General features: G+C 37.3%; 1 long non-coding RNA gene across 1 annotated transcript in view; it reads left to right on the forward strand.

The window, feature by feature from the left end:
- Positions 1 to 404: 404 nt before the first annotated feature.
- LOC116448337 overlaps positions 405 to 27,069 on the forward strand; it is a 95,548-nt gene continuing 68,883 nt past the window's right edge. Inside the window, exons 1-4 of the long non-coding RNA XR_004241894.1 lie at positions 405 to 2,420; positions 3,072 to 3,309; positions 9,073 to 9,259; positions 15,182 to 15,292. This is a non-coding gene — a long non-coding RNA (uncharacterized LOC116448337). The remainder of the gene's footprint in view (positions 2,421 to 3,071; positions 3,310 to 9,072; positions 9,260 to 15,181; positions 15,293 to 27,069) is intronic.

Consider the following 27,069-nt stretch of genomic DNA (forward strand, 5'->3'; position numbering starts at 1 on the left):
CTTTTAGCTTTAGTGCATTGATTTTTGGATGCCCGCATTGAGCTCCACCATAAGCTGAGGATACAAATGCAGATTTACCCTTGCTTTGAGGTTCAAACTCAGCCTAATCTCACCTGGGGTTTTGGCTAAAATGGAGCTGAGTTCCCAAGTTTCTGTCGCACTGACATAAGGTTGTCTTTGTCTTTCTCAGAAAGAGAACAGTGCTCCCCAGAGGGACGGGAACACGAACACCCTGTGCAGGGTTATGCAGCTCAGTTAACTTAGAAGAGTCTGAATCTTAGATGAGACAATCATGGGGCCAAAAATTGCTAGAAGCAGGCAGTTACAACTGCATTAAAATGTCTCATATTTCCTATTCTGTTTCTGCTCCATTACCTTTATCCTCTTATTCCGGGCAGTTAGCTTCCTCCTGCTCCTATTAGCTTGCTGTGAAATGGTAACATGGCTGGAGGAGCACAGGATACTGCCATAGGTGGCCATTCCTGCATGGAGAGGAGAAAGGATAGGAGGAACCTTGCTTTGGCCGGAGTGCTCTGCAAATGGAATTGCTTTTGAAAGCTTGTAGTGTGACTGCAGTTGGAGATGCATTTATGTAGATGGCAAGAGGGGATTCAAACCAGAAGGGAGGGCATATTACCTTCCTGCCCAGTGTAAAATTTTCTATTCCAAACAGGAGGAAGCTGGTGCTACTCAAAGTTCAATTGAGAATAAACAAAACAAGCGTTTTGTTCTTAAGCCTGGCTGATAATAAACTATAGTAAGTGAATTTTACCTTAACTATGCACCATGGAAAGGTGATAAACTACTGAAGAAGGGCTTGTACAAAAATTAAATTGCACATTAGTACATTTCATGTAACGTGACAGAATTGACTCTGCAGATCAACCACTGCACAATGACTCTTGCTTTTTCCCCTGTTTAATATGTACCTTGAATATTGCAGCATAAGAGATGATCTCCTTTAGAGGGTTGTTCTGAAGAAGGGAAAGTTCAATGGTCAAACGACAAAGGTGTTTTCCAATTTACAGTACAGCCACTTGTGGAGATTGGGGCCACTCTTGCTTCTTTGTGCCTCAGGACTTGAGTTGGAAAGCCATATTCTGTATACAGAATATTGCTGCAGCCTGGTTCCTGTCACTGGTGCCCTGAAATGAACCTCTCATCAGTGCAGAAAGTTTTTGGGAGTTCAGAAGCAGACAGGATTTTTAATCTGCTGAAACATTTCCTTGTTGGGAAATAGGACTTGCTATACTGGGAGTCAGCAGGTGTATCATGCCAGTTTATGAGGTCTATGCTGTTTTTCTATACAGGCAGAATATTAAATAAGCATTTTCTCATATATAGAGAATATTTGTTTATTTAATTTACTGTACACACACACAGAGTTACACTCTGGGTTTCTTTTTTAATGTTTTATATGGCCTTTTTTGCTGTGTAACAGCCTTCTTCAAACTCTGTTGCATCTTACCTATGATCTATAAAGCTAAGAATTATGGAAAAATTCCCAGGGATTTGTAGACTTCTGAAAACTGAATCCTACTGTAGAAACTTAGTGAATTAAATTGCCCCAGCGCTTGTGGTTTTAAGAGTGTGTGAGCCTTCATTCTACACAAGGAAGAAAAAAGAAGACACATCAAGTAAGGAGAAATTGTGCACGAATCCAGCAGAGCGGCTGTGCTTTACCTATCATTCTTCAAAAGATGTTTGATCCTTAGATAAAACATTTGTTAATACTTTTAAGACTTCAACATAACATCTTTAAAGATTTTCTCTTTTTCTACAGTAAATACTTAATAATATGTCATAATTTTACCTAAGTGTTAAACTTCTTTCAATATCTGGAGCTAACTATTCACCCTAGGCATTCAATAACAACAGTGTAACACAGAAATCCTGAATCAGGGAGCAAGAGGAAGAAATAAGGCTGGAGGAAATGAGTTGAATGTTTAGAATAATTTCAGATTAGATTTAACTCTCTGACTCTCTGCTAGCAACATGAAAAAGATAATCTTTTTATGTCATTGATAGGCAAATTGTGGGAAATGCTGAATGCAGGGCACAGAAACTAATTAGAAAAAGAATTAAAATATGAAAATGTTCTTTCAGATATAAAATCATTTGATTGGATAAACTAAGGTTCTGGAAGCCTTATTCTCTCTTTTTTTTTTTTTTTTTTTTTTTAATCAATTTGCAGGAAATGGAGCAAAGCAGAGCAAACAGAAGAGTGGCAGGGTGTTAATTGCCACCTGATAATTAAAGCAAGGCATAGTCAAGGAACAGATATCCTCCCAGCTTTCAGCATGAAAACGATGATGGGCAGCATCTCTGGATGCTCAGCGCTGTTTTGATAACCCTGGGAAGCTGCTGCAGGGAGGGCCTCAGTGACACAAAAGTCTGTGTCTCAGAACACACATTATCAGGTGGGGAGTTTCATAAAACTGATTTTTTAATTGATCTTTTTTCCATCTCTGCCTTGGTGTCTGGGCTGTTGATGGGTAGGAAATGGAAGGGATGAGCTCCCTCGGTGATAAAAAGCGTGGACGAGCAGGCGACGGTTGCAGGGTAATGGCAAAAGTGCCTTGTGCCAGTCACAGATGAGTACTGAGAGATTAAATAGATTAAATGAAAATAAATGTAAGCTAATTAAATTCAGTGATATAGGAGAAGAAGTCAGAGGAGTATAAAATTAGGCTTAAGATGGACATTATTATTTTACTTTTTGTCAGCTCTCTTTTTGGCTTGCCAGGATCAGGAGCTTTTTGAGTCAGAAGTGAAAACAAAACAAGGACACAGTTTGAAGGAAAACAAACTATTTACCTGTTTTGTTCTTACAACAAAGGAGTTTAGCAGAAGATTTGCATTGTTTTAGAAAAATTGTACTTTGACACCATCTTAGACTGAAGTTGCTTGGATTCTCTAAATTTTTTTGTTTTAAGTAAGATGACCTAAAACTTGAGTGTCTTAGTGGCTTGTAAAAGTCTCTCTTTTCAAGTTAAAGTCTCTCTTTTTAAGTTAAAATGTTCAGAAATGTGATGAAATCTGTGACAACACAATTGTGATTCATTTTCTAGATTTTGTTGTGGGCTCACAGAGGTGGTGGTTAAACTCCCCTTCTTCCCACACTTCAAGCACATGTGTTTTATGGAAGAACATAAATTTGTCAACTCAGGAGTTTATTATATCCAGTCAGCAAGATGGACCACTAAACTTAAGGGACAGTACAGAAAATAAAGCAGACATGAAGGCCTGAAGAGCATAATGGGGAAAATGGAAGTTTTAAAATAGTCATGGCAAATTGAAAGCCAAGCTGTAAGTATGTGTTGTGTTTTTCTGGGCCTGGTATTTAAGAGAAGAACTGTGAACTTGAAGCAGAGGATGAAGGATTTGATTTGAATATGAATGTCTGGCAGGGTCTTAGCAGCATGAAAGGGATAATTTTAGCAGCAGCTTTTGAATAGGGTGGTTGGATACAAGCTGAGATATAAGTAGGCTACACAGGCTACAGCTAAGATCAGGGATGAGGTAAGAAAAAACCACGAAAGGCAGGTGAAATTCACCTGTGTGCAAAAAAAGTCTTGTAGAAGCATGCATGACTTTCAGTCATACCTACATCCTGTTTTGTAAATCTTATTGGAATACTAAGTGTTTGGGTGGCAAACAGAAATTTCCCTCAGGCAGTCAGGCTATATTTTATGGTATCCATTTACATGCACAGTACTCTGAGGAGTTTGGTGAGGATCTGAAACATAGGGAAGGTTATCAGGGTAGGGGTTCTGTTGAGGCCTCTCACCAGGTGAAGGAAGGTGATTCGTAGTAAAGATAAACTTGAGTATGTGGGGTCAGAGGTTATGGCAGGGTACCCAAGAGAAGAGGAAAATACATCCAAAATTGTCTAGATCCAAAGACAGACTTAAAACAAAGATTTTGAAATTCTTTTTTCACACCTGAAAGCTTGTGCTGAAACAAATGCAATGATTAGTGAACAAACCAAAACAATATGAAGTGTCTAGCACTTTTTTCTCTTTTCTAACAAATGCTTTTGCAACTCTTCAGTGATTAATTTTTTCAGAGGAAAACATACAATTAAAGTTTAGTAGGCATAGATGAACACTGAAAAAGGCATGCACTGTAAAAGACTTCAATAATGTTTCCAGCCAAACCATTTGGCAGATGAAATACTTTTCTCTAGTGCTTCAAAATTTTCTGTCAGAGGCACTTCACTTTTCTTGCTACACAGAAATGTTTATTATCTTTGATTTGAAAACAAACAAACAAAAGCCTTTTGTTCCCTTTCAGGTCTTACTTTCATTGTAGAACATTTAAACATCTGACATTGGCTTTAGCAGAGGAAGGAATGAACTCTTTTCAACCTCAGTTGGAACACTTGCACTTGTTTAGTAGTTGGTATAGTGATTTCCAGTATCTAAGGCCTTACTTTACAGGTAGAGGAATCCATAAAATCCCACTATATGTCATAGAATGATTTTTATATTTATTAAACAAGTAACCATGGATAATTGGGGTTTTTTTGACTGATGAGACTCTGGTATTAAACTGACCAAAAATGAGAGAGGCTAAGTTAATTTATACAGTAATGCAATGAAATTAACATTTTTGGTTTAGGACTGTATTCTGTGCATTTAAGAATATTCCCTGTAAATATCCATGACCATAAAGGGTTCTTTTTCTCACCTCTTCAGTATTCCAGCCAACATTACTTAATTCTTTTTCATGAAGCTCTTTGAATTCGAATATGATTGTTCCTCTACCTTGTAATATTACTTTATTGACTATTATGCCATATACTTATCACATAATTTACACATCTCACAAAATGCTTTGGTTTGGAAGGGACCATCTGGTTCCAGTCCCCCTGCCATGGGCAGGGACACCTTCCACTAAACCAGTTTGTTCAGACCTACATCCAACCTGGCCCTGAACACTGCCAGGGATGGGGCAGCTTCTCTGAGCAACCTGTGCCAGTGCTTTGACACCCTCACAGTAAAGAATTTCTTCCTAATATCTACTAGAAATCTGCCCTCTTTCAGTTTAAAGCCATTCCCTCTTGTCCTAGCACTGCATACCCTTGTAAAAAGTCCCTCTTATAAGGTCCCCCTTTAGGTACTCAAAGGGTCTCTAAGGTCCTCTCCAGAGCCTTCTCCAGGCTGAACAGCCCCAGCTCTCTCAGCCTGTTTTTGTAGGAGAGGTGCTCCAGACCTCTGAGAATCTTTGTGGCCTCCTCTGGAGTTGGTCCAACAGGTCCATATTCTTCTCTACACTGCAGACCCCAGGGCTGGACACACCAGAGCAGAGCAGAGGGGCAAAATCCCCTCCCTGCTCTGCTGCCCACACTGCTCTGGATGCAGCCCAGGGTGCTTTGGTTTTCTGGGCTGCAAGCTCACATTGCTGGTTGTGTTCAGCATCTCAACCCCCAAGTTGTCCTCCCCAGGGAGAAATGTAAAACGTCCACAAATTTCAATTACATTGTGGCAACATATTTCATTCTTAAAGTTAGATATGCTTTCAGTGTAAAGTGGAAGGAATGGGAAGATAATTTAGAAGTACCAGTCCTATTAGAATGTACTTCCAACAAATACACTTGTAACTCAGTAGAATAGTGTTAACATTTTTCCCCACTAAAAATAATGAGATCTGGTTTGAAATTTCTGGCTAAAATTAAATTTCAGTAAATAAACGGGGAACAAAAAATAAGTCTAACTTGCAACTTTCCTCCCCCATTGTTTTTCAAAGCACAAATAAATTTTTCATTCAGAATTTTGGTAATTTTTAGGATGAGAAATTTGGAGAGCTTTCACTGATCAGCAAATATGTGAGCTATTTCAAAACCTGCAAATGTGTTTATAAGTTCTGTAAATAGGAACAATTGAATGCTGAGCTGTAACAAAAAGCTGGCCAGGATTTTATGTGCCAAGTGTTTAGGAATCTTTCCCTTAAAGTGTAAAAATATAGCGTTATTAAAGCCAAAAAAATTTTGAAAATTATTAAGCATATTCTCCACTCCCCCTTCATGTTTTTGTTGTCTTCCAGTCTGATGCATCCAAAACCACAAGCAAGAGAAATCACCATTTCTTGAAATGTTTTTACACATGTTGTGATGACAGTACTCTCGTGTCGCACAATCAACTGGTAGTGAAACTTCCAAAGTCTCCTCATCTCAATGGTTATTAAAATATATTAGAAATTATAAACTTAGTATCACAGCCTTGGAGAAAGCAAAGCTGTCACATACAGATGCAGGCTAGAGATTTCTTTATCCTTGAGGTGGCTACTAATTCCTGGTTTGCACTAGGAAGCAAATAATTTTCTTATGCTCTATTATTCTCATTAGAAATCATTTAGCTAGACAAAATATATGTCTATATATTGTTCTTTTATGTGGTCCTTAAAAGAAAATATGACTGTTTTTTCATGATATTTTCAGTAAGAAGCATATTATGACTTTTATGCTGTGTGTCAGGCATTAGTGGAGGAGAGATGGAGCTGAGGTGATGTTTGCTATATCTCAGTATAGCAGAAGTTTTGATTTCACTGATAAAGTAACTGCAGTGTCAGCTAAATGGGCTTACACCTAGTTGGTTCAAGTCAAATGCATTGTAACTATCAGCAGTCTGAATCCCAAAGAAAGAGGAAAATAAAGCCTTAAAGCATCAGTAGCCTGTGGCTGAAGCACCTTTTCTCTAGTTTTAGTCTTTAAGAACACATATAAGAAACTGATGGATACAGAGGCTTCCCTGAACTTTCTTATGGAATAGAGAAGGCTCAAGAAAAGATTCTTCAAATAGATTGATAGAACACGGCTCTGTTTTTCTAGACATTTTGCTGATTGAACACTGTTATTAGTTGTACATGAATGAAACCTGAGAGTTAGTTAAATTTGGGGGTTTTCTTGATTTACATCACCATAGATAAAGAACAAACTAAATCCATTGTCCAACTTGTCCTTTAAACCTTTTATTGCTAAGTTCAATAGAGTGCTTTCTGTATACATGAATTTTTGACTATTGGAGAAAATCTTGAAAACTTGTCATTTCCTTGGAAGAGTGTAGTCTCTGATTTCTGATGATAGAGTCAAACTCCTCCTATCTCTAAGGTTAAGCAAAATATTTGCAAGGATATTAATTGCCCTTTGATAATCTAAAGGGCAGAGAGACTGAAAAACATTGAAAAATGGGAAGAATTCATGTAAGAAATAAATTTAATTCAAAGTGTTTCTGGAGTTGTATATGCATTAAATTTACTTTTGTTTTATTTCTTTAAACTTTTGGATGATCTATTTAATCTGTTGGAGCTAACCAATATTACCACTTTTAGCCTTTTTGGTGCAAAAGTGGTAAGGAGGAAATAATAAAGACAAGGAATGAGGGATCTTGTAGGGAGAGTAAAGAGAGATGGAATTAAAGCTACTTGCTTTCCTGATGTTCATTTGTTCCCATCTTTCTTCCTTTCAGAAAGTGCTTGTATGCAGACATCAGGACAGTAAGTCTCATAGGAGTACAGTTCCCTGTACTTGGCTTTAGAGTCTGTCAAGTGTCCTTGACAGCTTTTAGAAACTTTAAATAATTGTGAAGGAAAATTGAACCATCAGTCATCAATATGAAATAAGAATGCTTAATTTTTGCTACACATTGGCCTATAGGTTTTGGAGCCAGATGTTTTTTATGTGTGCTTTGTTTGACTTATGGAGATATTCAACTGAATAAGGAAAATCCATACCACAACCTAGAAAGAAGTTTTCCTATTACACTCTTTGTTTTGCAATTAACTTTCATAGATTTTTGTTGCAGGAAGCTCATTCACGCAGCCTAGTTTAGAAAGTGCGTGCCTGTCATGTTTAGACAACAAGGTTTAAGTTATTACAGAGAGGGGCAGTAGTATAAATCTTCTGGCAGTTACCTGCTCTGGTATATTCTGTATATACTATATATATATTTGCATTGTAATAACACCTTTATTAATATTTGGGGACATGAAAATTAAATCGACATGAAATCTGTTTTAAAAAAAGAGTAAGATTACTTCCTACAAGGGTCTTTCATCACCATTTTAACAGCTAGAGATACTATATAAAATGTGGATAGTATGTGAGGGAACAAAGGATATTTCATCTCCTACTTAAATCTTCTCAGCTTTGGTAACAGCAAAACTGAGCAGGAGCTTTGTAGCTGTATTGTTTGATGATATTTCCATAACATTTGTGGCTGTCCAACTTTGTTGTGAAATGAAAGTCAGGAAATCTGACTGAATGCATTGTTAACTTTCAAGAGCCTACATTTTACTTCTGCAAAAGCCCTGCAACATTTCGATCTTTAAGCATCTTGTCATTAAACTTAGGCAGAAAGAGAGGAACAGGAAAGGAACCTAAAGGGTGACTGTGATTTAAAGATTTCCCTGGAGAAGACAAGCAAGGTACTGTTTGGGCTGCCAGAAGCTGAAGTCAAAAGAATGACTGTTTTAACATGTTGGGCATGACTTAATTCCATCATCATCAGCCAGATGGAAAATACACTGACAGGCTTTGAGTGACCACTGACAGGATCAAAGGGCACTGTGATTATGGTGTGGTTAGCTGGCACCACAAGGGCACCTTAGGTAACTAGTCATGCAACTAGTTTAGTGCATTAAATTGTGTGAAGAATTAACATTGGTATTAATTATGATATTTTTAATTAACTTTTTTTTATATCTGGCTTTGCTAGAATGCTGTTTTTAGGATTGTATATATTAGGTCTGCTCTTTTTATTACTGTATTTTAGAGTCACATTCTGTTGTGTAACTATCCAGATGGGTGGAACTACAGGCAGAGTTATTTGGCTTTTATGCATAAAGAAAAGACTACCAGTAAAATTACTGAATTTATGATGTGTTTCTCGATTAAATAGGGAAAGAAGCAAGTCATATGTTAAAAATCATTGTAGTCTTTGTACTTTTTTATTTTTGTGAAGAAGATGATTTTTTTTCTGATGATATTTCATAGATTCTTGTAATTATTTTGTGGTCTTCTGTTCTAGCTACCCTAACACCAAGATCCTTTGCATTTTCCTCATTCTACAGATGCTCTGGGGAATGCTCTGTTTCACAGCAATGCGTGTGCCTCCCGGGCTGTACTGTGGAGAGAAGCATGCATTAAGATTTCTTTTGATAAGTCCATGCATTTGGTCGTGTGATGAGGTCGAGGTGTTCTTCAAGATACTTTTATAGCGTGGTGCCCATGACCTGATATGCCCTAGAAGAGAAAGAGGTACTTAACTATATATTAGCTCTGTATATATATGCAGCAAGAGATTATAAGCAGTCACCACATTATTAAACAATCTCAACTGATCATTCAAGCCTTTTATTTGTACATAAAAATAGGACTGGAACATTTGTAGTTATCCTTTCCTAGATATCCTCCTCAGGTCTCTCCTGGGAACCAGAAGCAGTGTGGGTTTTGGCCCTTGGCTTAGACCTGTGAAATTTCTGGCCAGTTTATCTCACCTTTTCTTGTGGTGCTGTTTAAAAGCTGTTTCAACCATTTTTGCTACTGCTGTTTGTTTGCTTAACTAATCCTTTAATCCTATTCATAGCTTCTGTTAGAGAGTGAGGTCCTCATAATCCTTTTGGGCAAACTTGCTTTCCTTTTATTATCTTGGCTGGTGTTCATTCATGAGTGGTTACTAGCCATAAATATGTGGCAAATTTTTGGCTAAATACAGAGGCAGAAATTGGAGAACTTATGACTTTGAATTTTACTTTTCTGGTCGTAAGTATGAGCTCAACAAATCGTGTCGCATGGCTTCGTTGTGCCTGGTCCCATAACTGCATGCTTACATCTCCAGTTAAAGGAGGGTAGCATATACCCTCTCATGAAGGCTTGGAAATCTCTTTGAAGACAGAAAGCAAAATATTAGAGGATTTTAGGAGAGGCCATGTTTACATATCATATTGCTACTTTGCTGGCAGTAGATCCAAACTAAGTAAAAGTTCCCAGCTTCTTAGAAAATATAATATTTTCTCTAAGAGTGACTGAATTAAGAATCTGAAGCTTTGCCTCCCTGCCAGAAAAGCAGGAGGCCCTGAGCGCTGTCATTTTCTGCCAAGAGGGAGGAAGTGGAGCTGACAGGAGCTCTCCTGACAGAGAGCTGCTGGCCACCAGGACATGGGCTGTTGGTCTCTCTAAATGCAGTATTTCTTTTCCAGGAATGCATTGTGAATTTCAAGCTTTGCTCTTTTTCCTGTTTCTAGCATGCAGACTGTTGGCAGTGTTATATTTATTGCAATTTTGTTGTCTTGGCAAAGAATTCAAAAGTGCCTCAGTGGACCAGTGATAGACTAATGGTATGGAGCAGCAGTAAATGTTTTTTTTTCTGCACTGCAATTATGTTTCATAGGTGCCGTACTGGAAAATGAGATCGATGTTTGAATCCACTCTGGTAGTTCAGTTGTTGTGGATGTGCTGCTCTCAAGGGAGGCAGCTCGTGGGTACAGTGGAGAAGGGCCCAGGGACAGGCTGGCAGTTTTAGCATCACCATTTTCCCAATGGAGTTTTTCTTTTGCTTGGAGAAATATCTTAAAAGTGATTGTGGATTACATATGCTTTGGGTGCCTGTGTGTGCCCCAAATTATGGACAGGTCATTTTCAGATGATCTGATAAAATGGTGTTGCAATAGTGCTGCACAAGTCGTGGACTTTGGAACAACTGGTGGTCTGCAGATGCTCAATCAGCACAGGTCCTTCAGCTGAATACACCCTGCAATTAGTTTAAGTTTTCTGGATAGCATTATAGGAGGAAAAGCCCCAGAAAAGCTGGGAAAATCTGTCTTGCCAAAAGCTATACATGTGCAGAAACACTTTGTACACGTCTGGCACAGCGCATTTTCTGCCTGTAAAACTTCTCGTACTGGAACAAACAGCTGGTTAATGGAGACGTGTTTTTCCAACTGAACTTTAATGCCAATTAAAACCAGCACTGGTTTATTCAAAACAAAACTGCTACTTTTGCTAGACAATTTTTTGTCATTCTATGGCATCAGAAGAATCGATGAGAGAAGATAGTAAGTATGTAAAGCTGTCAAGTTATGAAAAATAATGAAACATACTTTTCCAAAGCTATGAAGGATTATAGTTTCAAAACTATCTCAAGTGCTTGATTTTTAACCTACCTTTTTCTACTATATCTCAATTTTTTTTGGGTGGTCTCCCTTTTAAAAAGATCTGAAAATCTGGTAAATGTTACTGTAGCTGTGTAAAAATATTCCTCCTCAGAATACAAAAATCTTGAATAATACATTATGTTCAACTAATAATTTTAAAAAATTTATTTCATATGATGCTTTATGAGATTTTTAGTTTAAAAACTTTGGGCAATTTTACCAGCCCCCCAAATCTGGAACCATCTAAGTGCATTACTCCTTGCATAGAATAGTCTATAACACTGATACATTACAAATGATTTCACATGATTGCACTGACTGTCCAAAAGCAGGAATTATTTCGATTCCCTTATCCAGATTGAGATCCCTGGGCACCAAAAAAACCATCTGATCAAGGAACTGAAGCTGAATTTTTCACAAATGAGTAAAAGCTCCTTTTTTCATTCCTGTCTCATTTATCAAAGGGGCCAGTTGAGTCCATATCCTTGAAAATTTTTTGAGTAGTTGTGTTGTAGTGTTGTGCAACTATCCCAAAATATACCACAATGGAATTTCCCATTTTTGGGGAAGGATTAATTAATGTCCTTTGATGAGTTTACTCAGTCTGAGTGCTTTGTGAGAAGGCATGTGTGTATGACATGAAAGAGACCTGAAAGTTTGTGGGGTTTGGTCTCTGTCATCCTCCGGTAATGCTGGGGGGAGATCAGCTACAGTGGTATGAATTTTGTTGTTAACCCTCTAAACTTGAGTAACTATTAATTTAACCAGATTAAACATCTGATTGACTTTGTCAGCAGGCAAAACCATATTACATTCCAGGCTAGCCCTGTTTTATAACTGCTGCAGGTCTGGCATTGCAGGTGATGCATGGATTGAGGATGGGATTGTGTTCTGTTCATCTATCAGGCTTAGTCCCCAACCTTAAATGTGTACAGCATGATAATATTGCATAGCACATCACACCTCCATTGGCATGCTGCTGAGGATGTGGGAAAGTCAGTATCCCACTGTCTTACCCAGGAATAACACACTGTCCTGGTCACTTTGGGTTATATTCTTCCAGGTTTGTGTTTCAAGTCATGGAGATAATTGGAAAACTGCAGCTGCACAGTATGGAGCATGCTGTGTAAGCAGAGATCTAAACACTGTCTATAGAGACACCTAGATACCAGGGTGTGTGTAATTATGGACACAATAACAAACACATCTGCAGGGAAACACAGAATTCACTGCGAGGAAGCGTCACTGCGATATCATCTACATGCATTAATTGCTAGGTAATATTTTTACATTATGCAGATAACTAAACAAAATACAAACATGCTGTAGCCTTTTAACGAGGAGCTAAAGGCCTAGGACACCTTGTAAAAAAATTCTGACAAACACCATTTAAAAGTGATTATGCCTCTATGCTATAATTGTTAAGATCCTTTGTATTATTGGGAAAATTTCACAGGAACTGCAGTCTTTCTTCTCTGATGTTTACTTTTCAGGAGCCTGCATATAGCTTTTTGCATGGCCAATCCAAAATGCATGAGAGCTGTGATTATTCAGATAAGCTCTTACATATGCTGACTTTCAAAACTTTGAGTGATAAGCTTTTTCTGTATTCCTTTTTCTTCTCAGTTTTCTCCTCCGGTACGCTAATCTTCACTACACTTATGTTATATCCCAACCACAGACATTTTATGTTCTAGCAGACATAGCTCCTCTGGCACTAGGCAACATTTCCACCAGTTTAAGCTTCTGAATGCCTCTCAAATCTCACTTGAACAACATATGGAAATCGTACTACAACTAGTTATATTTTTTGGATATGAATTTGTAAAGAAAATGTGTTCTGTTTGAAACTTGAGGTGAGGAGAGATAAGGGAAACAGAATATAATAAAAAAGGCACTTCTGGAAAAATCTGTATGATCTGGCTTTTAAGCTCCCCTGTTCTAATTTAGCAACTACTTTTTTTACATGCAGCAAATCCTTTTATTGGTTATTTCTTGTTCTTTAATGACTTCACTACAGGGTTGCATGGATCGATAGGATTGCCTACTCCAAAATCCATTAACGTGGTTCTTGACTGAATGCAGTCCAGGCGTGTTAATCACCATTATTTTTCAAGAATGTCAGACCTCTCAAGTTTTCTATATGTGAATTTCATGTCTAAGAATTGATGTGCTCCCTATTTCTACACAGGACTGAATGCCTTGCTGGAAATTATAGCACAATGTTGGTTTAAAAATCTGCTTTAGAAAATATGATCAAGATAAAGAAATTTCTTTAATTTGGCAAAGATGTATAAACTGAAATTCAAATTATAGTATCATCTCTGCATTTCTTATCTAGATGATAGTACAATTCAAAGAAATTTGAATTATATGTCTCTTATTCCAACACACGCATATTAAAAAGAAACTTTTTTTGATGTGATTGCATCAGCAGAAAAGATATAGCATGATTGATGCCAGTGGGGTTTGACAAATAGCAACTCTACAGAAATTATACAAAAATTTCCTTCCATATTTCCTCTCAACTGTTCTGCCACTTTGATGAAATGGTAATCTCTCTAATCCATTTCTCCAGCTAGAAAAGCTGTTTCAGAAACATACCCTTCCCTGCAGTTATTACCATGATGGAACATTTATTATCCTGCAAATGAGGCATCACACTCTCTGATAATTCCCCTAAAAAAAAAATCTTAGGGATAGCTGCCTTCTATTGTGCATATCAATGATCAATTAAAATGTGAAAAAAAGCATTCTATATTCTGCACAAGGCAGAATACAGACTGTTTCACTGATCAATATCCAGTGCAGAAATATGTTAAATCTTGTTGAATTCTGGCTTGTGCTGATGGGTGGTTTGACACCCCACTCACACCCTAAACCAGCAAGGCTGAGGACTGTGGAGTTGTGAATTATTGTTTTCACGTACAAGAGCCCTGGTCAATCTTGCCTTGAAAAATATGTCTGTAATGCACTAAATGATTGTGGCTTTTGGCCCTGTGTGTTCCTGGGCTGCTAGGGCAGAGTGAGAAACACAGCCATAAAAAATGTACTACCAAACAAGCAATCAACCAACCAAAGAAACCCTTCCCGAAAATACCCCTACAAAAATCACCAGTAGGCTTTGTACAAAACCAGTCCCTGGTTAACTATTTGCTTTATTAAAAAAAAAAAAAGTAAATCACAAGGACTAAATCCATGTGGGAGCCCTAAACCTACCATACTGCTTTAATAATAATATTTTTTGTTCAGTCACTTATATTTTTGTTTACTCAGCTTAAAAGCATGAAGATGAAACTAAAGGTATTCACAAGAGAGTTAATTTTAATGTTAGGGGGCTTTATGTATGAAAACAGTGATTTTTATAAAATAGCCTAAGAATAATGTGCGAAAACAGTTGCTGAATGATATGGGTTGTTTGCTTGTCTTCAACCTGCTTTTATTTTGTGTGTACACATATACATTTATATGTGTGTACCTGCTATATGCAAATGCATTCTAGTTCTAGAGCAGGTACTCTTTGTTAACTTTGCCTAATTTCTTTATTGCTTTCCTTTGAATATTCTGTAATTTCTGCCTTCTGCAAGTAGCTTCAGAAATGTTCTTGTGGCACTGTGTAACTAAAACTTGACTGAATTATTGTTCTGTTTAAGAGACGTTTTCAAACACAGTTGAATATTACCTTGAAAATGCAATTTTTGAATAGTAATGATTCTTAAAAGTCTTTGTTGTGGAGTCTCTTCCTTCCTATGTCTGATCTTTAAAAATAAATTTCAATTATATGGACCATTACAAAGCCCTAATAGCATAATGAGAAAATTTAAGTTATTCATTTTTTTAACATTTACTGCTGCCTTTTCTTTAGCTAGAACAAAATAGCAATTTCTTTGCTTTTTTTTCTTTAGCTAAAGCAATAGGTGACTTGATGTTGCTTGTATTTTGCACACCTGCAGATTGCTGTTTGAACACTGGTGCACCACCTCTTCAACCGCTATGTTAAGATCCACCTTGCATTTCGTTCTTGCAGATATGTAAAGTTTTTACAGACCTTGAAAGAATGTAGCATGGATGGAAACAAGACATGTTCCTGAAGAAATGTATTATTCGACAAAACTTGCCCAACTTGAGCATTTTCCAGGTAAAGGATCTGCTTTTTTTATTTTTTTTTTTTTTTTTTGCTCAATGTTACTAATGTTACTTGTTTAAACACTGTGGAGTAAGTAAGAAAAGCTTGCTGAGTCAAAAATGCTTTGTCCCAGTGTCATTTGTGAGAAAGGAACAATACCTAAAATAGTAAGCTGCTTGGAATCAAGCTTACCAGATAATGCCATGAATATGGGAGCATTTTTTTCTTACGTAGTAGAAAAAAAACCCCAACCCAATGATCTCAAATCCAAATAGTTACCATAGTAACTCATGTTATGGTATATTATTTATGGACATATTGCAACATAGTATTCATAATGTGTTACTTTTTTTCAGACCGTATGCTTCTGGTTGTTCACGTAACATTTGCACAGCTGAGTGAAAATGCCAGATCTTTTCACTTGTAGCAAGTTAACATTTCTCTATACTACCAGAAAGTGCCGAATGATGTATTTTTGAGATCGCTAGAAAAAAATCATAGTTTGGTTTTTTTTTTTTATTGTATTCAGATAATCAGTGTAATACAGCTAAGTAGTGCTACTAATTTTTTTTTTTTAATCTCTCTGCTGTCTTCTGAGGGTGAAGGGCAAGGAGCCACTGCAGCCACAACAAGTAGTACATTCCACATCTGCTGATAGAAGGGAATGATACTTCATAAAAAATCAATTGGAATTGCTGAAAAGAAAGCAAACGAAAGAATCACACAACTGGCTCTACCATAGGCTTTCATAAATGCTCTTTAATAGTGTTACTTATGATGTGAACACGTTAATTAGTCTGTAAAAGGCAGACTAATTTGTTAAGCTTGTGCTTATGAAATTTCAAACTAATTTGATTGTTCAAGCGTTGTCTTCAGACATGTATTTACTAAAATAAGTACCTATGCTGTTGGTAAAAGTAACTTTCTGTCCTTTCTGCTCACATTTTGAGGCACAAAGAGCAGCAGGATACTCTACTGCTTAGGAATGGTAATGAAACTTGGTCACCTGGCTTTGCCATTCCCAGACAGGAGCCAGAGTACTTGCTCTGTGTCTCCCTGCTCTCTTCCTTTTTATACAAATACTGTCTTAAGAAAGTTAAGCTAGATGTTGCTATGACTGTCTGCAAAAGAATGCCATTGAATCAAAGGGAACAGTGTGGGAATCTGCACATCCAGGTCACTCTGAAACTCTTTGTCTTTGAAGCTCATATGTGCACCAAATTGAACATTTGGATATAAATATTTAGACACCTGAGTTGATTAACTTTACTTAACACCGAGTATTTTTACATGCTATCTAATCCATGTTAAACAGAGCAAGTTTTTCAAATGAGGTATTCCTGCCAGCAAGCACCACTCCTTCCCAGACAGGAGCTTAGTTATCAGTTGATATTCCCTTTTCTGCTTGTCATTTTCATCATTTGGCACCTGTAACTATTTTGAATGCAATTTATGTCACTTACACATGAAGTGTGTGACACCTAAATGCCATAAATCATGCATATGTATCACTGCTGGTGCAAATTTACCTCCGTAATTATCTATACTCACAAACTGTCATTGTTATGAGGCCTTGCTGGAGACTGGCTGAAGAACATGACGTACTTCACCCATCCTCTACACACAAATTATGTCCTGTTCCATAATTTTACTTCTGTTTGAAAGGTTATTAAAATGTTTTAAAATAAAAATTAGGTAAAAATTTTTATGGATGAAAGAGAAATATTGTGTGCGTGAAGAACATTTTTCAGCTCCTCTCTGCACTTCATTTTATTTCAGCTGTGAATGGACTTTCCTGAAAATGTTAGTATTTTATTGAGAACAGGCCTGACCATTTACTACCCTGACCATGCAATTATCCCACTAAAAATGCCCACTAATGGGCAATAAAAAGGGTGTTTCCCCATATAGATTTTTTTTTCCATCAACAGTTACATGCATTCTGGTACATCCTGCTGATAAATATTCTTGTAATTCCTGGTTTTGATTGGAAAAGAAAGCAATAATCAATTACTCTAGTTGCAAAGCCTCCAAATCTTGTGGTTGTGGTTGTACACATCCGAGACATTCCTGCTATGGTTACTTTTTGTAGGGAGACAGTAAGTTCACTCAAAGGTAGGGAGGTATTTTTGCCCATCCACTGTCCGATTCTAAATGCAGCTTCTCTGCTGCAAACTCATAACTTCTGAGAGGGAGGGGAAAAACTTAATGTGTAATCCACCATTCTTTTGTTAAATTGTCACTATGTAATAATTTAGTTGTAAAAAATTATAGTAAGTACAGTCTTGCCACAATGGCAATATAATTTTTTTCAATCAAAAATGCTGATGTTTAAATAAACCTGGTTTAGGTGCTGTTTATGCCCTTGGAATTGTGATTTGAGAGCTCATGCACATGTCAGAGTCTTTTAGTCCGTATGTTTTGAAACATACTCAGCTGGGATCCTTGAAGTGAAAATTTTGTATTGCCCCTCTGCTGTTTGTATCACTACTTTTTAATGCTTGCTCTTCCAACTTCAGTCTTTGAAGTACTGTGTCTTTCTAGCCAGCTGATAGAGTTCACAGTGATTTTGAGGTTGGGAGTATCTGCATTTATTTGGAATATGTAGCTGGCAATGAAGACACTTAACAGCCATTTTAGAGCTGTTGTTTGAGAGCTGGCTGTCGCCAGCTGGTGTGGTTTTCTCACGTGCTGATGGGTATTACTTATTTTTAACACCTCTATTTTCTAAATGATAAAAGCAAGAAGAAACAATTGGTGAGGGTAAACATCACTGGTTTCTTTGAAACTTTGTATTAATAGACTATTAAAGGTTAAGGAATGAAAGGTAAAGGGAAGGATTAAAAGGAAAAAAAACCCAAGTAAAATAATTGAGTAGAAAGGAAATTTAATCACCCACTGCCTTATAATATCAGTGCTTCATACACTCCAAAAAGACAAAACAGAAAATGAAATACTGGGTTTACAGTTCCACAAGTGGAAATAAAGGCCATAAAGAAGTCAGAAATACAACCAATATTTCGGCTGTACATATGTATCCCTTTCCAGCTGACTTCTGACACCTGAGGTTTGCTTGTGCATAAGCCATCTGCCAAGACCTCTTTTTAAAGCCCGTTAACTTGTGTGAGACGTGCTTTTAAGCCATCCAGAGGGACACATTTTTAAAGCTAGGTTTGGTTGGGGGTTTTTTGGTATAATAATTCTTCTTGTAGTGACCAATGTTTCAGTCTGCATACAAAATTGATGAGCTTCACTGACAGGAATGTTTTTCCTTCTCACCACAAGAGGAGTTCTAGTCCAACATGAAATTGGAGAAGCCTTATCAGAATTCGTAGAGATCTTCCAGGTGACTCTTTGAAACTGTTGTTTTGTCATGTTAAAAGGACCCTCATGCCAAAAATAAGCTACAGAAATTTTTTAAGAAAGCACATTAATTCTCAAATGAAACTTTGTAGAAATGCTTAGCAGCTGGTGTACAATCTGAAAAAGGTTCTTTCTTTTATTAGAAACACGTAATGTTGGCATTCCCACTACTGCCAGAAAAGGTTATGCCAATATGAAGCAAAGAGAAGGAAGGAAAGAAGATTAACAAGTTTCCCAGCTTTCCATTTCTATGTAATAATGTGACTTGAAGAAAAACAAAACTAATGTTTGTTATATAAAGGCAAATACCTTTTGCACTTTGGTTCATCCAGTTCCAGAACAGATTGGACGGTTTTTGCACTTGTGAAGGAGTTTATTGTTGTATGTTGGAAAATTGATCTATTCATTGAAGTCAAGTAGCTGAATGCTGGCCTTTTGTAGGTTTGGGAGAGCAGGACACAACAAACAAGCCAAAACCCCAGACCTTGAAGGTTCAAGGTTTAAGTTCCATTTTAATAATTTGTGTAGTTCTGCATTTGTGGTCATCCTGACCGATTTGGTAGATAAACACCAGTAGAGCTTCATTGACCTCAACTTTGCCACCTACGAATCTGTTACCAAATCTAAAATTTGGAAGTGTAAAAGGAAAGCATGCCAGTAAAAAATATGCCTTTTAAATTCTAAGTATGTGGGATATTCATTTAACTTCATTTTCTACTTTCTGCTTTTCATTTTTTTTCTCTTTTTTTTTTGTGGAATGACTGATGAAAGCCAAAGTGTAGGTCTTTACCTCAATTAATTTAATTCCCTGATCTCAATAGGTTATCTATGCTGAACTGATTTTTGTGATATCACTCTAGTCATGCCATTATAAAAATCATGGAGAGCATTTCTACAGTGCTGCTTCCTAGGATGTAGAAGACAGCTCCTTTTCTGATCTTGTGACTAAATGAACAAAATGCAATATAGATAAAGCCACGTGTATCTCATATAGCCTCATTTTCCTCTGAGTTAATCAATCTCATTACCCTTGTCACACAGTTCCTTATGTCAGTTGATTACAAACCACCACAAACATAAAGATTGGAAACAGTACCATTGTTCTTGGGGCTAAATTATATTTACATAGGAAACTCCTTTGTTTTCCCTTTGTTTCCCCACACACATTGACATCCAGCCTTGCAGCTTGGGGACCCTAAACATGCTGCACTATAAGGGCTTGGAGAGAGAGACAAGGACAAAGAGGAGCCATAAGCCTGACTGGCTTTGTTCCAGGGAGGCTGTGATCAGTAGTGGAGAGAAAGGATGGGCATTCTTTCTTTAGGGTCACCAGGCTCTTTCTGTGCTTCAGATCAGGTAGGATTACTCACACTCCTGCCTAGTGTTATGCAGTCTCAGGGCCCATAACTGAATCCTTAAGGTTCAATTTTATCTGAATGTATTGTCAAGACAACTTATTTGAATTGCTACCACTATTTTAATTTTGCCGCAGACCAGTTTTTTAGTTGCAGCTACCTTCCACTCTGTTGTCAATTACTTTGTAGTTAGATTTGGGCCCAATCAGTTCAAACAGCAATGCCTTCACTTAGTCACTTAGATCCAATTTAGCTACCTGGAGAAGTGACTATTAACCTTAATCGCTTAACTAATCAGCACCTTTTCAGAATGGCTGAGTATGGATGGGAGATAGAATCTTCCTTCCTGAAGACAGATGAGTGAGAATATTTTGGCCAAGCAGATAAAATCCTAAAGTTACATTGTCTTCATTGGTTGCTAAGTTAAGAGAGACAGGAGATGAAATTCTGTGACCTTTAAAAAATGGGCAATTACAGTTGCTAAGAAATTAGCATACATGAAATCTGTGTAGAATTCCATAACTGAAGTTGTATGAATGATTTAACATTGATACTACCATTGCCCTGCACATACATTTAGCACAGATTAAATTTATTATAGATCTTCTGAAATGTTTTTACAAATCTGTTTGTTAATCTGAATGTTTTTTATATTCTACCTTTGGTGGATAAAATGAACTGTCAGGTTAAATAACGTAATAAAATATTTATTCTAAGCTGTTGATGACAGCATCAATAATGTATTAGGAGCCAACCCCAGGAAGCACTGATTTCTGTCTCATCTGCTTTAATGTGAATCTGAAATAAGCCATTTAAAGGTAAGGGATATGTTAATAGAGTTAAGTCAGTGTAAAATTGGCATGAAAAGAGGATGAAGATGTAATATTGAGTCAGTGATTCAGAGCAAAATACAGACCCTGTTAAATGTGAAAATTCTCGTGACTGATGCATGGCATTTGCTTCCAGATGCAAGTTGTTCTGGTCCTGTTCAAACCAACCACTGGGACATCCTTGTGTTCTGTGGATCTTGAATATCCATGTCAGGGGACTGAAAATATTTGGGTGCTAGAAATTCAAAAGAGCTGCTCTTGGGAGTTATCCCAGGAGTTCTGAAAAGTTGTTTAAACTTATCTTGGCATTCCTAGGATGCATGAAGATATTCTCTTAGCTAACTATGCATGGTAACTTAATATGGCTGTGCTCTATTGTCTTCTGTGTGACATGGCATGGAAAATTGTTAAAACTTTGAGGTTGTGCTGAATGGATATAGGAAGTCACAGAATTGGCAAATGCATCCAATATAGTACAACATGAATTAACAGAATTTTAAAGCAAGAAAGCACAAACTCCTGCATATCCCACTGCATCATCAGTGGTGTTTTATCCTGGCTATCTCGAAATGAATATAGGTGTACATCTGTTCAAGTCACAGAAGTAAACAGAGTCCTGTGTACTTCCTCTGCAGGTGTGCCTGGCTATAGGTTGTCCTCACCTCTGGCCCTGGCCTCAGGGTTACAGGGAGGCCATGACTGTGTATGTGTCTGCTGTAGCCCTGCAGGTGGCTACAGGTGGAATCCACTTCAAATGGCTCTTGTAGCTTCCCTGGAAGTGCAGCCCAAATTGAGATCTTAATATAGCACAGATGTGCAGTTGTTAGGAGGGGAGGGCTGTGGGGAAACATAAAAGGTAGAAAGGCTCTTAGGTGTGAGAAAAAAGCAGGATTCAGGAGTAAAGCAGAAGAGTTTGGAGATCAGCTTTGGCTGTGAAAACTTGAAGAAGATACAATTAATAGCAAGCAAGGACATTAAAACAATGGGTAGAGTTTCTAGGTTTGGCAGAGACAGGTTTTGAAGTTGCAAAAAATATGTTTAGCAAGATAGATAAGTTTAAGCTTAATAATGGAATATTGTGTGTTCTTATATAAGGTATAACAAGCAAGTATTGTGTACAACAGATGTACGTGCACTGTTGTGGATTGGTTAAACAGTTGTCTGTAACTTTTAGAAGCACGCTAATTGGCTAAGAAGCTTTTAAGAATGCTCTGTAACCAGGAAGTCTTTGGATGCCTGGGACAGTGTGAGCTTTGTACCATCTCTGTCTCAATTCGGTATGTGAGACTGATAATGGAATAAAATAATAAAAGGCTCCTGGAACGCTTGTCCAAGCTCCCCGTCCCGTTTGTCGACGAAAACGCCAACAGAGGGCTATATATCCACGCTTCTGTTTGACATTTCTATAGCCTGATGCGAAATACACTTGTTCCTGTAATTGGCTGATAGGTGGAGAAGACAGAAAGTGGTCTGGCTTGTTTGCTAAAAAACACTTCATGATTACGCATGTTGCACAGCTCACATCTTTGTTTCCTGTATCACTGCGTCATGATTACCATTCTAATTAGTTTGTTTTAATCACGATCAATACACCAAGGAGAAGCATCAGACAGCTAATATGATTTATGACATATTCCAAGAGCATTTGTCTCAGATCTGGCATTTCTGCTATCTGTCTCCAGAATGCCCCTGCCTGCTTGACAGCAGCCTGTCAGTGCTGCTGTGATTGCTCTGTGCAGTGACTTTAACTGCCAGATTTTCCTGCAGCCTTGGAGAGTGATCGATCAGCACTACAATCACAGTAACACAGAATATTTTAACACTTGCCTATGGCCCTGTCAATTATGAAAGGTTGGAGTATCAATACACATTGCAATCTGGGGCTGTACCACTTAAGTAAGAAATAGAAGACAAAAAGTAAACAGTGGTGACCGTCTTTATGTATATTGTTCTCTTTTGAAGCTTTTTTTCTTATAACTACTGTTTTACACATAGCTCTGGAGGAAGATCAAGAGCTGTCTTTGTAACATTAAGGATTCTTGAAGGTGCTGTAAGTACTGAAGTAGTGGTAAAGAAATGCAATAATGCTAAAGATTTTCATAAACTGTCTTTCAAACCTGTGAAGGCAAAGGTCAGGTGGTGGTTTATTATTATTAATGAATATAAAAGCAAGGGGACATATTAAGGTTTTATTCAAAACATACAATATTTTACAGCTAAGTTTCAAGCCATCTTCTTTTCCTGAATCTGTAGTGTGGGTGACTTGACCCTGGTTTTATTGATTAAACTTTTATTCTTCCCCAATGAATAATTTAAATTATGAGTTGTAGTCTCGCATGATTAGCAGGAGCATATGAGAGATTTTAAAGTAATACACTGTGACACTGTATGCTTCTACTGCATTGGATTCCTTCTGCATCATGGCACTCTGGGTTGAAAACTTTATATGCAACTTTGTAACTTGATAAGCAATTCTCTTCTGTGAGAGACATGATAACAGAACAGATTTTTACTCTTTGTTGTGGGAGGAGAGTTGTTATGGAGCTGGTTTTGGTTCCCTGCTTCTCCAGTCAGTCTCCATCCTTGCTGGAGTTTCTAATTTGTGCCCATAGTTCAGCTGACCTGAATCAGGTTTATCAGCTGCGCTGCAGTAAAGCATCCCCATGACCTCTGCATGTCCCTGAGTGCAATGTGTGTCAGTCCTGTTGGATGGGGAGAAGGGCATGGCCCCTGGTTTGCCCCAAACAATAGTGAAATAAGTTGTGTTATACAACAAGAAATTTTTATATGGGGGTGTAGGAAAACTCAACAACATGTAAATCTGTATTCTGTAACTTCATAAAACTGTGCAGCACAGAAGGCCAAGATTTGGACTTAAATGTGACCTTTAATGTAGTCCTGAGATTCTGTATCTGTGAAGAGTTAATTTAATGTTGTACATAATGGTCATTATACTCTTACTAATATTTTTTATCTTCAGGTGCTCTTGCAGGTCCCGCTGATATACCACAGCATTAGTTTGTGAGACCTGAAAACAACTGTAGCTCAAGGTAGTGACTGTATGACTATATTATATACAAGAGGGAAAGATAGGTGCAGGTGGCACTGAAAAACAATCTCAGATTGTAAATGATATAGCAATATAACTTGTAAAATATTTAAAAAATAATAAAAAAGAACAATAACAACAGAAAAAATAGAAGGAGATTCCCTTCTACTAAGCCATAAATGGCAGCAAAACTGGGGAAAAGGGCCAAAAAAATTATACCAGTTCCCCAGAAAACAGGTATTTTTAATTACAAAGCTGTATTAGCTGGCTAATAATCCCCATGGTGAAGTTGTACACAGGAAATTGCCTGTTGCAGTTCCCAGGCTGCTGCTGCAGCATCTGCTGTACCACTGCACCAAAGTGCCCAGAGCCTCAGCCCAGTGCTGCTGTCAAAACACTCCCTGGGGTCCTGAAAGCAGCCAGGGCTGTACTCACAGCCTCTCTCAGTGTCCCCTTTTATAATGTGCCTTGATGTGGCAGGGATGATCCTCTCTGCTCTCCTCAAGACAAGGAGATCCCTACACGAGTGCTCCCAGTCCCTGTGATGATGCGGAGCAGAAGGTGGTACTGCCATGAGTCATATCGAGATGGAGCACATTTCTGGAGTTTATGGGATGTGTGCACAGGCACTGGGGTCACGGTGCATAGAAAGGAGAGATCAAGCCCTGCTGCCTCAGGCATGCTTGGTTTCCCAGCTGCAAGCAGGAGAAAAAACTTCTTGGGATCTAAGTGCTGTTAGTAGAGGGAACAATGCCATGCACTGCCATATCTTTTTCCTGTTCTTTATTTCAAATGATGACTGCACTGGGTTGGTTATTTACATATATATTACAGTCTCTGCCCTATTACAAATTCTGTATTTCTTAAATACTTTATAGAATACTTCCTTTAGAAAAACTTTTGAATTTTTTTATTAGGCTGTTTTTCTAACAAAATTGAAGTATATATTTAATAAAAGTATATCTTTAATGAAAATATAGTACATTTGTCCTGCAAGCTGTTTAATGTACAGGCATATTTCAATCATTAGAACTTGGCAGTTTCCATATGGATTCAGTTTTAACTCAGTCTTAAACAGCATCTTGTTAAATATTTTTAGGCATTTTTAGAACTTGTGGTTTTGAAATAAAATCTGCCATAGCAGCAAACCCATTTCAAAGGACAGTTATGATGGTAATTCAAATCTTAAAATTTTAGAATTAATCTGAAGATGGCATTAGACAACATGCTTCAGTAAAATCTTTCTGGGGCAGATGAAATGCTGTAAGGAGAAATTGTACCACACAAAAGTTAAGATAGGACAATCCTGCCTCTGTACACCTAAAATTTTGGAGCCTAGAAAAACCAAAGGAATGGCATATTCATGTCTGCTCACTTTCACATCACCTACAGTATTGCAGTATTCCATTTACAGGGTTGTTACCTTAGAACAGATTTCAGAGAATGACATGCATCCATATTTTCATCAAGTTTTTGGTCTAATATAAAATCAGTTATGATCTCAGAGGCTTTTATTTTTACTCATTGGAGGATTAGATATACTTGCCAAGTATTCTAGTGAGTGTATATGGGCAAGAGGATTATGCCTTAAGTGGGTCACAATCCCAGTTGATGCTGGGCATTAGAAGTGCAGGACTGAGGAGATCCAAGATATTTCCAGATATTTCCAGAAGTGCTCTTCTGGCCAAACTGTTGCTGCTGATCCTTCAAAGAGTGTTTAGCAGTGCCTATCAGCTCAGTCTTTTTACAAGTTGCTGTTTGCAGTACTAAGGTCTTATCTTAAATCTTTTCCAATGACTCAGGTTTAGTGGATTAAAACTTTATGACAACCATGATCCTTCAGTAATTTTCATAGAGGAAGAATATCCATTCTAAATTTCAGAGCAGGCCAATCCCACGTCTCAGTTGTGTTGGGCAAGTTTTACGCATCTATGAACTTGTAACAATACACATTTTAATGTATCTTCCTACACTATGGCAGACCTATAGAACAATTTATTAACCATCTCGGGAAACAGCAGGAGACCTTCTTTCATTTGGAGCCTGGAGGCCATGAATTGATGTTCATTTTTTCCAATGATCTGCAGTCACTGAGAGAATACTTAAAGAATAGAAAATAAACTACCATGCAAAGATAAAAATGTGATTCATGGATTGAATTTGAACTTGTGATATTGGTTGTTATGTATATATAGATTTTTTTTTTTTTTTTTAATCTTTTGTGCTGTAATGGGCTATCAGTGCATTTGTACACTGAAGCTGTAAAAAAGAAATTGATCTCTTCTTATAATGATTTGGTAGTATTTAAATACATCTATATCCATTTAGGCTATAGAAAAGACAAAGAAACAAATTCTGTGCTGCTCTTAATGTGTATTAGTATATGAAGCCGAAGAGCCAAATGCAGCTGAAATGCAAGACATTGGAAGACTGTTACAAGGAACAACATGGAATTGGATTTAAAATTATAAATTCTTCTGTAATTAACTTTAGCTTTCTTCTATATAGTTGGTAATTTGGATGAAAAACAAAAAATGCTTGGATTATAGAAATGAAATTCAAATTAAGGCAGTTAAGTTTAAAGGATGAGTGTTAATAACTAAAATGTGCTTATTTTTAAGGAGGAAATTGTTTCTGGTACAATCCTTAGATATATTTATGGTAAAGACACCACTTTCTAATTAAAATGCTTGATGTTAAAAACTTAGCAATTCCTGTAGGTTCCCTACTGTGCCTGGAGACTTGTACCCCTTCCACTGAACATTTGAATTTCTCCTGGTGTCATCTGAGATTAATAATCCTTCTGCACTTTAGACAGATTTAACTGGCATAAATTTCTCTGCCTTGTTTCTTCATGTTAGTCCCTTCCTGCAAGGAAAAAGTAGTTTTCATGGATTTAAGAGTAAAAATGACACATTTGCATTGTTCTGCATCAGAAGTGTAATTTTATATTGCTGTTATGCATTTCATAAAGTTTTTTTTCTGGTATGAATTCCATTCGGAAAAGTTGTGGATCAAATGCAAAGTTTGTTTCACCTGAAATCTGTCACCTAAGACTTACTGTTTTCAGTCATCCTCAAGCAGTAGATTAAATGTCTGGAATTAGTTTGGGGGTTCTTGCTGGTTTTGTTTCATGGCATACAAGCCTGTTGTCTTGCCATAGTTGGTTGGTTTTTTTCTTTCTCCTGTAAA

This window comes from Corvus moneduloides, chromosome 9 (genome assembly GCF_009650955.1).
Source record: "Corvus moneduloides isolate bCorMon1 chromosome 9, bCorMon1.pri, whole genome shotgun sequence".
NCBI classification, from domain to species: Eukaryota; Metazoa; Chordata; class Aves; order Passeriformes; family Corvidae; genus Corvus; species Corvus moneduloides.